The 12,788-nt window shown below is 34.6% G+C and overlaps 1 long non-coding RNA gene across 1 annotated transcript; it reads right to left on the bottom strand.

Moving 5' to 3' along the window:
- Positions 1 to 2,309: 2,309 nt before the first annotated feature.
- Positions 2,310 to 9,390, bottom strand: LOC137253786 (uncharacterized). Its single transcript, XR_010953887.1, has 3 exons — positions 8,764 to 9,390; positions 2,794 to 3,118; positions 2,310 to 2,699 (listed from the first exon to the last, which is right to left on the bottom strand). It is a non-coding gene; the product is annotated as an uncharacterized lncRNA (long non-coding RNA).
- Between the last annotated feature and the right edge of the window lie 3,398 nt (positions 9,391 to 12,788).

Raw genomic sequence — 12,788 nt, forward strand, 5'->3', positions numbered from 1 at the left:
GTATTATTGCTGTATAACGATGTGTATATTTGGGTGAGGTCCGCCAAGCTGGACCCCCCCACGATGGATACGAAATTTGGTAGGCCAGGTATTATGCGCTATTTATGTGCTAATTTCTTCCCAAAATAAAAAAATTTGTGCTCAAAATTTAAGAAATTTTATTTTTAACCAAAATTGGGGGTCCAGCTGGACGTCCAGCTAGACGCCCCCCCCCCCCTCATAAGCACTAGGTCAAACAAAAAAATTTAAATGTGGGAATTATGTGCTATTTATGTGCTCCAACATAAGCTACGGTCTGTCCAGAAAATAGAGGGATGACAAGGGGGGAGCGGGGGCATATAACCCCAGACGGAAAACTCGAAACGGGATAGATGCAGAATTTTGTGCTATTTATGGGCTCGATAGTTCCAAAAACGATTCGTTTTTTTGACAACTTTTAATGTTTTTTTTTAAAACATCAAAAGTGTTTGGTCCAGCTGGACGTCCAGCTAGACCCCCCTCGTAAGCACTAGGCCAAACAAAACAATTTAAATGTGGGAATTATGTGCTATTTACGTGCTCAATAGTGCCAAAAAGAATTCGGTTTTTTGACAACTTTTAATGATTTTTTTAAAACTTCTAAAGTGGGGGGTCCAGCTAGACCCCCCCTCGTAAGCACTAGGCCAAACAAAACAATTTAAATGTGGGAATTATGTGCTATTTACGTGCTCAATAGTACCAAAAAGAATTGGGTTTTTTGACAACTTTTAATGATTTTTTAAAACGTCAAAAGTGGACGTCCAGCTGGACCCCCCCTCGTATGCACTAGGCCAAACAAAGTAATTTAAATGTGGGAATTATGTGCTATTTACGTGCTCAGTAAAGTCAAAAAGAATTCGGTTTTTTGACAACTTTTAATGATTTTTTAAAACTTCAAAAGTGGGGGTCAAGCTGGACGCCCAACTAGACCCCCCCTCGTAAGCACTAGGCCAAACAAAACAATTTAAATGTGGGAATTACGTGCTATTTACGTGCTCAATAGTGCCAAAAAGAATTCGGGTTTATGACAACTTTTAATGATTTTTTGAAAACTTCAAAAGTGGGGGGTCCACGTGGACGTCCAGCTAGACCCCCCTCGTAAGCACTAGGCCAAACAAAACAATTTAAATGTGGGAATTATGTGCTATTTACGTGCTCAATAGTGCCAAAAAGAATTCGGTTTTTTGACAACTTTTAATGATTTTTTTAAAACTTCAAAAGTGGGGGGTCCAGCTAGACCCCCCACGTAAGCACTAGGCCAAACAAAACAATTTAAATGTGGGAATTATGTGCTATTTACGTGCTCAATAGTGCGAAAAAGAATTGGGTTTTTTGACAACTTTTAATGATCTTTTAAAACGTCAAAAGTGGGGGTACAGCTGGACGTCCAGCTAGACCCGCCCTCCCGCACTAGGACAAAGAAAGTAATTTAGATGTGGGAATTATGTGCTATTTACGTGCTCAATAAAGCCAAAAAGAATTCGGGTTGTTGACAACTTTTAATGATTTCTTAAAACTTCAAATGTGGGGGGTCCAGCTGGACGTCCAGTTAGACCCCCCTCGTAAGCACTAGGCTAAACAAAACAATTTAAATGTGGGAATTATGTGCTCTTTACGTGCTCAATAGTGCCAAAAAGAATTCGGTTTTTTGACAACTTTTAATGATTTCTTTAAAACTTCAAAAGTGGGGGGTCCAGCTGGTCGTCGAGCTAGACCCCCCTCATAAGCACTAGGTCAAACAAAAAAATTTAAATGTGGGAATTATGTGCTATTTATGTGCTCCAACATAAGCTACCGTCTGTCCAGAAAAACAGAGGGGTGACAAGGGGGGAGCGGGCGCATATAACCCCAGACGGCAAAATCGAAACGGGATAGGTGCAGCATTTTGTGCTATTTATGGGCTCAATAGTTCCAAAAACGATTCGTTTTCTAACTTTTAATGTTTTTTTAAAACATCAAAAGATGAAGGTCCAGCTGGAATTTAATGTGCTGGACCTCCAGCTAGCCAAACAAAAAAATTTTAATTTTTATGGGCTTAATAGTTCCAAAAACGATTCGTTTTTTTGACAACTTTTAATGTTTTTTTTTTTAAACATCAAAAGTGGGGTGTCCAGCTGGACTTCCATCGTACCCAAATTAAAAACTACTTACTTTTTTTCCATAAATAAAATCTTCAAAGCTATAAAAAATAAAAAGGTTTGTAAAGCTTCGTTAAACAACGGTACCCTACAGTTTTCCCACTATAAGAGTTTATAAGCCTTTTTAATTTTTTTATAATTAATAAAATGAAATTTTTTAAGTAAATGTTTTTTATTTTATTGCACGGCCGATTGTTTAACAATTTTGTTGAGTTGCATATATCATTAAGTGGGGTATGATATATGATTTCGATGAAATTGGCTTTTCAGAAACGAGCAAATCATCAATTTCCGTCCACTTGAGATTTTCTTGCAGTAAAACTGCGGGATAATGGCCAAGTTTTGATGCCTCCGCTACATATTGGTTTGTGGAGTTTTCCTCATAATTCTTTCCCCTTGTGTGCGGGATTGGCGGTTTATATCCGACGAAGCCCTGTAATAGATATTGGGTTTTGTTGACCCAAATTTCTTTAGGTAAATCTTGTAATTTGAGTCGCTCTCCTGTTGGTGTAACAGTATATAAATCTATTGCCAGTAATGGGCCTGAAAGGAAAATTTTACATTTAATATTTAATGAACAGATTTAGTTATATTTTAGACTAATAAAATTTCGTTATCACTGCTGTCAATAGCTTACCGTGTATTTTTAAGCTAGAGGTTTGTGTTCCTCTGCACGTTTCGCTGCACCGGCTTATTCTTTTTTGGCAAATTTCTTCCAAAACTTGCTCAGCGTGCTTAAGTTGACAAAGTTCCAGAGATATTGACGACATGTCCATTTCAATGTGCTTTTTACATAGGTCGCAATGAATTTCCTCGATGATCAAGTTCTTATTTTTTGTAAGTAGGCGCCACAGCTCTGCCGCATTTGCCTCACACTTTAAAAGTCTGAGTCCCAGTCTTTCAACAAAATGTGTAGGTGGCAATACAATGTGCACGAGTTGAATAAGTATTACACGTTATGCCTAAAAAATATGTTGTATATGACAAAATGTAGTATTATACTTTATAACGCAAATCATATAGAACAAAGCCAATTGCTTAGTTTCTGAAGTTAAATCGAAACGGTTTTTGTTCGAGCAAATAAGGAAAATATTTAAAAAGTGAATTACATACATATTTCATACATCAAACTTACCTAACTCAAAAATTTTTGTAACAAAATCACAAAAATTTTACTCCCAGGAAATTAAGATTTTTCTAATTCTTTTCTTTATTTCTTATCGTTTTGAGCATAACCTGTGAAATTGCATCGAAACAGCAAGGTTTATTAATGAATATGTAAATCCGCTAATACTATATGTTTTAGCTTTCAATGAATTTGCATTTTTTAGAACTTTTTCCTGCCACTATTCCGTAAGTTTTAAAGTCATTTTCTGTAAAATTTTTCCTCATAAAAAATGATCTCGGTAAATCATTTTCTTTATCGCGGATCAAATTTCTCCAATTTTCTGTTCTCCGACTTGAAATTACTTCTTCAATGTCATTTCTTTTTGCGCAATTCTGGCAAATCCTCCTTTCTCCATACCCTTCACCCTCTGTTTTTCTGGACAGACCGTAGCTTATGTTGGAGCACATAAATAGCACATAATTCCCACATTTAAATTTTTTGTTTGACCTAGTGATTATGAGGGGGGGGCGGCGGGGGGGGGGGGGGGGGGGTCTAGCTGGACGTCCAAATTTCTAATCCATCGTGGGGGGGGGGGGGGTCCAGCTTGACGGACCTGGGTGAGTGTATGATATTGTACGGCTTCTGCTTCATTACCTATCACTGTTCACTCCCCTTTTGTGAATGGGATTACAAGAAAAGTGACTCCAGTATAGCAGCTCAAACGATGACTGTCATCATCAGTAAACAAACACATTATTATATAAGGGCCTTAACATATTTAACTCGTTACCTGATTATATCAAACGAGAGAATAATATTATGAATTTTAAACGGCTATGTATAGATCTTATTCGAGGCTAAAATACTTTTTATTACTTTTTACTTTTTATTACTTAATATATATATATCATACACGTCTGTGAATTGAAAATGAATTTGTGATATTTAAAATTTATTGTGAAATCAAAAAATATGTAAACATATTAATAATAAATATCAATCTATCTATCTATCTATCAAACAACAGTCGGTTTCATTTGAATGTACCAAAATATACATATGTACATATTTGTATTTATCTATAAAATTGTTTACGCCATAGGTATGTAGCGATTTTAAAACTGGATTTGTCGCTTCTTTCGCATTTCGGAAAACAACTTTTTATTAAATTTATTGTCTAGTTTTTTGTTTTTATTTGTGTCGCACAAAAAATCATAAAAATGGTTTGACCATATTTCTAAATATTTGTTTGAATTTTGCATTGTTTTATTTTATATATATATGCATAATAAAACAACTTTTTTTTTTAAACAAAAATACAGATGTATCACCACGTTAACCACAGACTAACATTCAAGGAGTTGTGCAGCACAATTATGGCTTCTCCAACCTAATTGTAAATCTTACCTACGCTAGGCAAATCCTGTCGCAAATATGAATGTATCACCAAATGTTCGGAATGGTACCTTAGTGGGACAAACCTTTTCGCTAGAAGAAGGCTAACTAGTTATATGGCTATGAAGGCGTGAATAAGTTGGTTGTAGCAGTGCTTCGCCCTTATAGATGAGTGTATCCCACCATTGATATGGAAAGTGGTGATTGAAACAGGCGTTTACGGAAAAAAACAGGCTTGGCCGGCCTTAATCCCTAACATTCTGGTTTATGAACCTGGCCCACGTGTTATCATTGTTATCAGCTTACGTCACTCTTGAACGTTATTGTAGAAATAAATTATTATTATCTAAGTCTAGAGGTCATAAAATAAAAAAATTGTATACAGCCTTCTTTAGTTTGGAATGCCTAGGCAATTACCGAACCATACGTAGCATATGGAATTGCTAAGATCTTCACCGAAGTAAAAAAAAACAGGAACGAAAGAACCATTAGCCCTTGGGTGATTTAAAAAATCAACAAATTTAACAGATCGTAACACCAGCTTCTTATATTTATTCACGGACCACAAAGTCTGAGCGAAAACATATTAACAAATTAAAAAAAAATCCGGCTCAAAAGGTCTGAGGCTGAACCATCCTTGTCAAGGTCACACAGAATACAGCATACGATAAGCCGCATATATGTATGTACATATGTAAGGGCTTGAGATGAGTGCTAGTTTCAAAACAAAACACTTCGATGGGCAAAGGCAATGGAGGGGAACATAAAACACAACGCTTTAAGGCAAGTGCTGTTTACCTCCTGAGATAGTGCAAATGGAACTGCTTCCAGATATATTTACGAATGGAATGCCATCTCGAGAACACCGTATATTACTAATAACTCACAAATCTCCAACAAAGTCCTCTAACGGGGGTCCAAAAAAAAATAAACGGTCAAATATACAATGGCGAATCGGAAATTACTGCCAACTTAAATAAATATTTTGTTGATAGTATTACTGATATTTGTAATAATATAGAGGTATTTAATAGAGAATTATATATAACTAATCAAAGAAACTGCGTTTTTAAATTTGTCAAAGTTGGATCAGATGACATCGCTGAACTTATCAGTAAGTTCAAAGCTGTGAGAGGTGGAAAAAAATTATTGTCAGATGGTGTGGTGAAAGAGGCAACCCCCTATTTGGGCTTCTTCTATTCTCAAATAGTAAATGAAAGTTTAAGTAGTGGCGTAATGCCTAGTATGTGGAAAACTTCAACAATTGTTCCTATAGAGAAAGTTCAAAATAATATTAAAGCAGAGGAGTTACGGCCCATAAATTCATTGCCCAGCGATGAAAAAATTTTAGAACTTGTGGTAAAGAACCAATTGGTACAGTACTTAGGAAAAAATTCAATACTTATACCTCAACAATCAGGCTTTAGAAAAAATCATTCCTGTGAAACAGCCTTAAATATGGTTTTAGCTGAATGGAAAGATGATCTTAGTAATAAAATGGCGATTTTAGCAAATTTTGTTGATCTTAAAAGAGCTTTTGAAACCATAGATATAAAAATACTAGTGGAAAAATTATCAGACATAGGCATTTAAGGTTTAGAACTAGACTGGTTTAAAAGTTTTTTAAGCAAGCGTAAGCAAAGAACAATCATTGGCTCATCGTTGTCAGATGAAGTGGATGTTAAGGTTGGGCTTCCACAAGGCTCTGTCCTCGCTCCAATTTTGTTCAACATTTACATTAATGATATTAATTCAATTTTGAAAAATAGTTCAATAAAATTGTTTGCTGACGATGCACTAATTTGGATAAGTGGTAGAAACGAAAATGATTTAAGAAATAAATTACAAAGTGACTTAAATGCCCTTTATATTTGGTTGTGTGCTAACAAACTTAAACTTAATATCGAAAAAACTAAATACATTTTAATAACTAGAAAGAATGTTTCCGATGTTGGTACTCTCAAAAGAAACAATTCAGAAATTGAAAACGTAGATACTATTAAATAGCTTGGTATCGTAATAGATTGTAAATTAAAATTCAACGCCCATGTCGCTTATATAACAAATAAAATAGCAACTAAAATATGGTTTATTCAAAGAACCTGCAAAAACCTAAGTAATTACTATAAAACTAAAGTATATCGATCTATTGTCGAACCTTACTTTTTATATTGCTCTACAATTTTATTTGTTATGAAAGATCCACAAATCGATAAATTGCAAAAAATGCTGAATAAAGCTATGCGATTCATCTTAAACAAACGTTATGATACCACAATAAAAGATATGCTACTTAGTTTAAATTGGATGAGCGTGAAGCAACAAATATTTTTCTGTACGATGAAGTTTATATACAATATAAAAACCGGAAATTTACCTGAATACTTAAGAGCAAATATTAGAGTTAATTATGATGTCCATGGAAGAAATACAAGACAAAGAAATGATTTCAAATTACCTAATTATAAAACAGAATCTGAACAGAATAGTCTTTTTTACAAAGGGTTGTGATACGTATTCCTAATTTATATATCTACATATATCTATTTAAACTGATGTACCTATTGTTAAACTACTGTACCTATTGTTAATTAATGCAATAATTTTTTTCAATTGTATAAGCTAGGCTCTTCGAGTCGTAATAAATAAATAAATAAATAAATAAAACTAACAGTTTCAACAGGGGTGTACCATACTGAGGTTGTTGTTAGAGGCGCAGGTTCCACATAATAATTGAAAAAATGGTTGTATCATGTGGGGGCACATTACGGACTCGCGAGGCCTAGAGTATTGGGGGATATAGTCCTGAGTACAATCCTCGATTTTCTGAGGCGCAGTGAAGGGATCATTATTATATTATATTTCGGATGTGTTCAACTTCCGAGGGTTTCAAATGATTTTAGGCAAATCAATATTGAAATATATAAAGAAAGATGAAGTGCTATTCCCCTCTTTATATGTATGTATATCACGAATTAGTAGATTTCAAAACTGAAATCTCAAGAGATAATCCTACGCCATTTACAATTTTTAATTACAATAAATATAAACATGAATCGTAACATGCAGAGTAACCAACAAAATAAACAATTGATTGCACATGAATGAAATGTGTGGAAAATATCGAGCTAAATATGTACATACATATGCAAGGCCGAGGCGCGCCCATTGCAAACATTCATACATATGTTACCAATATGGTGGTGGGAAATTATGTAAAAAAAAAAAAAAAGAAAAAAAGGAATAGCAATTGCGCACAGAGCAAGGCAATACGCACTTTGCTTTTAGCACATGCCCCGTACATGAATGAGCTTCCTTTTGAGCGCCCACCCATCTCACCCCACCACTCAATATGTCTAAAAGAAAAAATCGTTTTTGACGTAGCCAACATAGTGCGTCAGCCGCAAAGATTTGAAAAGGCAAAAGCACATCGTCGCTGAAAATTCGTAAAACCCTCTCCACTACTAACGAACGTGTTGTCCATTGCATCCTGCTTAAATTTTTGTTGTTGAGGCTACGACAATCTATCCATTTACACTTTTTATTTCATTTTTTTTTTTTTTATCTCTATGATTTGCGTTGACTACTATCATCTACTATTCGTGTACATTTGTGACACTAATGAATGAGTTCAGATGTGCTACATCGACCACTGTTAAGTTTTAAAAGCGAGCTATCATACGAATCGACAAAGGGAAGATGAAAAGATTAGGTATTTTAAAGTTGTAATTTTTTATACTTGTAATATCCTGTTTCCGGAAGAAGGTTGCTTTTTGTAAACTAAATTTACTTAGAAGCACCCGCTTGGGCTGCAATTCAGTTCTGTCGGGAAACAGCAGTTACAAGTTCCTACAGAATTACAGTGTTTAAGCAGCTACATATGTATATATATTTGTTTGACGTCTGCATTTGCCTATAATATGTATGTGTGTATTGTGCAATAATTATGAGCGTTGGCTGCCAATATGGCCCTGTAGCCTTCTTGGTAATTTTCATGTTCTCAAATCAAACGCAAAGCGATGAAAATTGTATCGAATTGGCGGTCCCAGTAGCTAACAAATCCAAGGATGTGACTTGTATTGTGGTATTGCTATTCAAACTTACCTTTAAATAAGTCCTATTTAAATTCTGTTAAATGTAATCCTTTCAGTGCTTTCCTTTTTCTGCTGTAGCTAAGAAGTTGGTGTTTCAGTTATAAGCTGCATACAGGAATTTTCTTATTGGAAAAGTATTTTTTCTGCTTGCACTTTTACATATAATTTTTCTACACATACACTCACACTTTCCTTCTAAAATATTTCGCTTTCGCTTAAAGATATCTGCGTACCTTTTGCACTTAATTTTTCACATAATTTATTATTTTTTTTTATTATTTTATACGTTTGCATTCGCGTTACCGTCTCGTTTTACTCGTTTATTCGCTCTACGCTATTCTCCACGTATTCATTGCTGCACACCTTACAACAGCGGATAATTACAAGTGGAAAAATAAAAAAAATAAAATACAAAGCAAAAAGCACGGCCTACAAAAATTCTTCGGCGCAACTTTCGGCTTAACTTTTCTTTCACAATTTTACATATACTACCATGCAATTTGTCAGCTCGTTTATGTATATTTAAAACATTTGCAACGAAATAATAGATTAAATAACTTTTTGTCCATAAATGTAGCAGCTCGAATATTTTCTTGCTGTCTTTTGGGGAAAATACTTTACACACCTACAGCGCTGCCAACCTTTTAATAAGGAATTCACCACATATTGTTTTTTTTTTTTACGGAAAATGCAAAAAAGTACTAATAAACACAGATAAAGGTTTGAATATTCGGTTAACGTTCCACAAAATTAATTGGCGAGTAAATTTTAATAAAAGCGATTCATATTCGGCAAAGCTTGTACATACATACTTCAATAGAAACATTACTAAAAATTTTATATATTTAATATAGCATTTAATTTTAGTTACACAAATTACAAAACTCATACCTTTTCTCGCTATTCCACGTAAGATGGCGCAACCAACAAATCTTGGGTAGAAGCACAGCGCTGCCGTAGTTTTCAAAATGTTAGGGCCAAATGGGGATAAAATGGTGAATTTCGAAAGATACGGCCTGTCACAAGCAAACCTAATAAAAATTCAGTCCGTTTTCCTCAACGCTCAGACCGATATACGTAAAGCTGCAGACATTTGCCGTCTTTCAGTGATTTTTACAGCTCCGGCTCACGCTCAATTCTCACGGGAATGCTCTGGATCATTGAGAGACTTGAGAAGCAGATGTCGTGAAATTTTCGCACACGTGAAATGTGATAGGCAGATGTCGCCGCTGTTTTTTATTTAACTCATACGGTGAAAGGGCTAAGCAGCGACATCTATTTTTGAAAAAGTAGGTATATTAAAGGCCGCGTTGCCAACCTAAAAAGAAGTAATTAACAAATTCTCTGGCTCACAAATTGAACCAGACTTCTATCTGGATATATCTGGCTCAAATCGTTCTTGTTGCATTTACATGCAAAATTATTTATCTGGCTCAGGATTTAATTAATTTAAGGCCGCCGCACATTGAAACTTTTCACGTAGATGCGTTTAACACAAGTTTATGCATTCCAGTAACATCGCCACAATCAACCAAGATGTCGCGTGTATAAATATTAAGGACTTTAGACTTGGCAAATTAAAGTTTATTTCGCCTTGCCCATTCACATACAAACTTTGCCCGGCACATACTCCCTATGCAACAAAAAATACTTGCTAACATATTTTGTGTCGTTTTCATTTGTTATATTGCAGTTTTTAATAGCCAAAAATGTTAGAAAAGTTACCAACGAAAATAAAAATACGTGCAATGTACTCATAGTGCATAAGATTGAGTAAAACGCATCTATATGAAATTCTGCTTATGTGTCGGAGCTTTCATGTTTTTGCGCAATAAATTCAATTTACCTATATGACGCTAGTTTAATTTCTCTGTTTTTCTTGTTTTTTCTCTTATATTTTTTTGTCGCCCTCCCTCCTAATACGGTTTCAGTACTGGTGTAAGTATGTAAGCTATTTTTCAAAAAACTAACGAAATACAAGGAAAATACTATCCAGTTCATTAAAAACAAACTAGCCAGTTGGTATTTCGATACGTTTTTTTGACGTTCGGCCGTTTTGCCTTTATTTTTTCTGACAAATGAAAATTTTGTTTTTAGTTTGAAAATTTTGTGCATAAAAACACAACTAAAATCAACTTTCTTGTGAAAAAAGTGAACCATTAGAGACCGAAATCATTTTCCGTGTTATTTGCATTGTTTTTATTGCTAAAAATGTTAATAAAAAATAAAATTTAAAACATAAACAAAAACATGTCAAACTCACTAATTTTGGGGGGAATAGTGGTCTCGTGTTCTCATGGTAGAAATTTTTTTTGTGTTTTGAAGTTCCGATAAAGTTTCGTAAATTGTTCTAACTTGGAATCCAAGACAAAATAAATTAGTGTCATATAGGCAATTTCGGTTGCTGTCGTACAATTTGTACATGTGTCATTTTTACAGAAAACTTCTGCAAGACGTTTTTAATAGGCTGACCTGTCAATCAGTATCACTCTGAGTTCCTATATTATAGTTCCACCATTTTCATCCCTACCTGTTAAATATAGCAGGATTTATCAGCTGATCTTATTTTTTTTTCATTGTACTGGCGTAGGGATTGTCAAGATAAATACCCTACAAGAATACTGACTATCATATGACTATCATATGACTATCATCTGATTGTCAGCAATGTCAACCTAACGATCAGCGCCTCATACAAACTTTCTATCACAAACTTAAGGGGACTTGCGCAAATGTGATGTAAACATCTGTGTACGTGTGAGTTTTTGTCTCCTTCTTATACACCAACATCGCCTACTGATTAAGTATATAGCCGTACTGCTCACTCTCATTCCTTTTCCTGGATCAGTTCTGACCCTCTAACTATCAAAACGTGTCATAAATGATAGTTTACTGTAGATATCAGGTTTGACTGGTATACTATCATAAATGACCATTGTTATATTCCACCAAAAATGAAACAATGCTTTTTGCTTTTTATTTACTTTATTTCATTACGTTTTTAATTTTGTACGTGAAACAAGCATACGTGTTTCTTATTTGTTTAAAATGAATAGTTTTATAAGAATTCGAGTTCAGAATGTTCAATTTAAATTCAGAAAATACCAAAACAACAGAAGAGCGCTTTCCTCATGCGGAAACACATTCAAAAATGAATCACCACTAACCACTATTATTTTTCGCGTATAAATTTTTTGAGTGCGCCCCATACATTCCGACAGATTTTGGTATTTTTTAATATTATTTTCGATTTTTTTCTTTTAGCATGGGGCTTTGAAATGCTCTCTTTTTCATTTTTTAAACTTATTTTTTATATGGTTTTCGTCGGTTAAAATTGGCGGAATTTAAAAAATAACAAAACAACCGTGATAATCATTTGATTGTCATATGACAGTCAGTAGTGACAACATGATTAAATCGGATAAACTATTCTCGCATACATAAAATTCCGTTGAGAATTATGTATCTGTCTCACATGCATAGTGGTATCTGCTGTATGTTCTTTTGCTCTGTACCAGGTGTCCGAAGCTTTCCCAGTTTGAGTCCTTTTTCATGATTATAGGCTGTCGTTGGGAACATGCGGACATGCGTGAGCGATCGTAGGAACATACATAAATTTGAGTATCAATGTTTACGTCATCGCAGGATCAGCATTGTCAATTACAAGTGTGAGTGTATTAGTAAAACTATCAGCGTTTCTTGTAGGGTAGAGAATGCAATGTAGCCGTGTTTTTTTTACACGTATATACGCCTACGTATGCGCGTAAAAAAAAGCTTATCCTCACTTAGATAATACTTAGAAGACCCATCTAGCGGCAACTAGCTACATACCATATTGTACCGAAAAGCGGAGACCCAAACCTCTGTTGTATGCCTGTGTAAACCTATAGATGAATCGGTTGCGATGAATAGTGGTCACACACCATTTGTAGAGGTTATACACAGAATTAGTGTAGAGGTGAAACATAGACACATATTTCAGTTAGCAATTTCAGAAGAGTAATAAAGTTTAACGCTTAGCAGTCCATATAAAGT

Source organism: Eurosta solidaginis, chromosome 1, assembly GCF_040869045.1.
Source record: "Eurosta solidaginis isolate ZX-2024a chromosome 1, ASM4086904v1, whole genome shotgun sequence".
In the NCBI taxonomy this organism is placed as follows: Eukaryota; Metazoa; Arthropoda; class Insecta; order Diptera; family Tephritidae; genus Eurosta; species Eurosta solidaginis.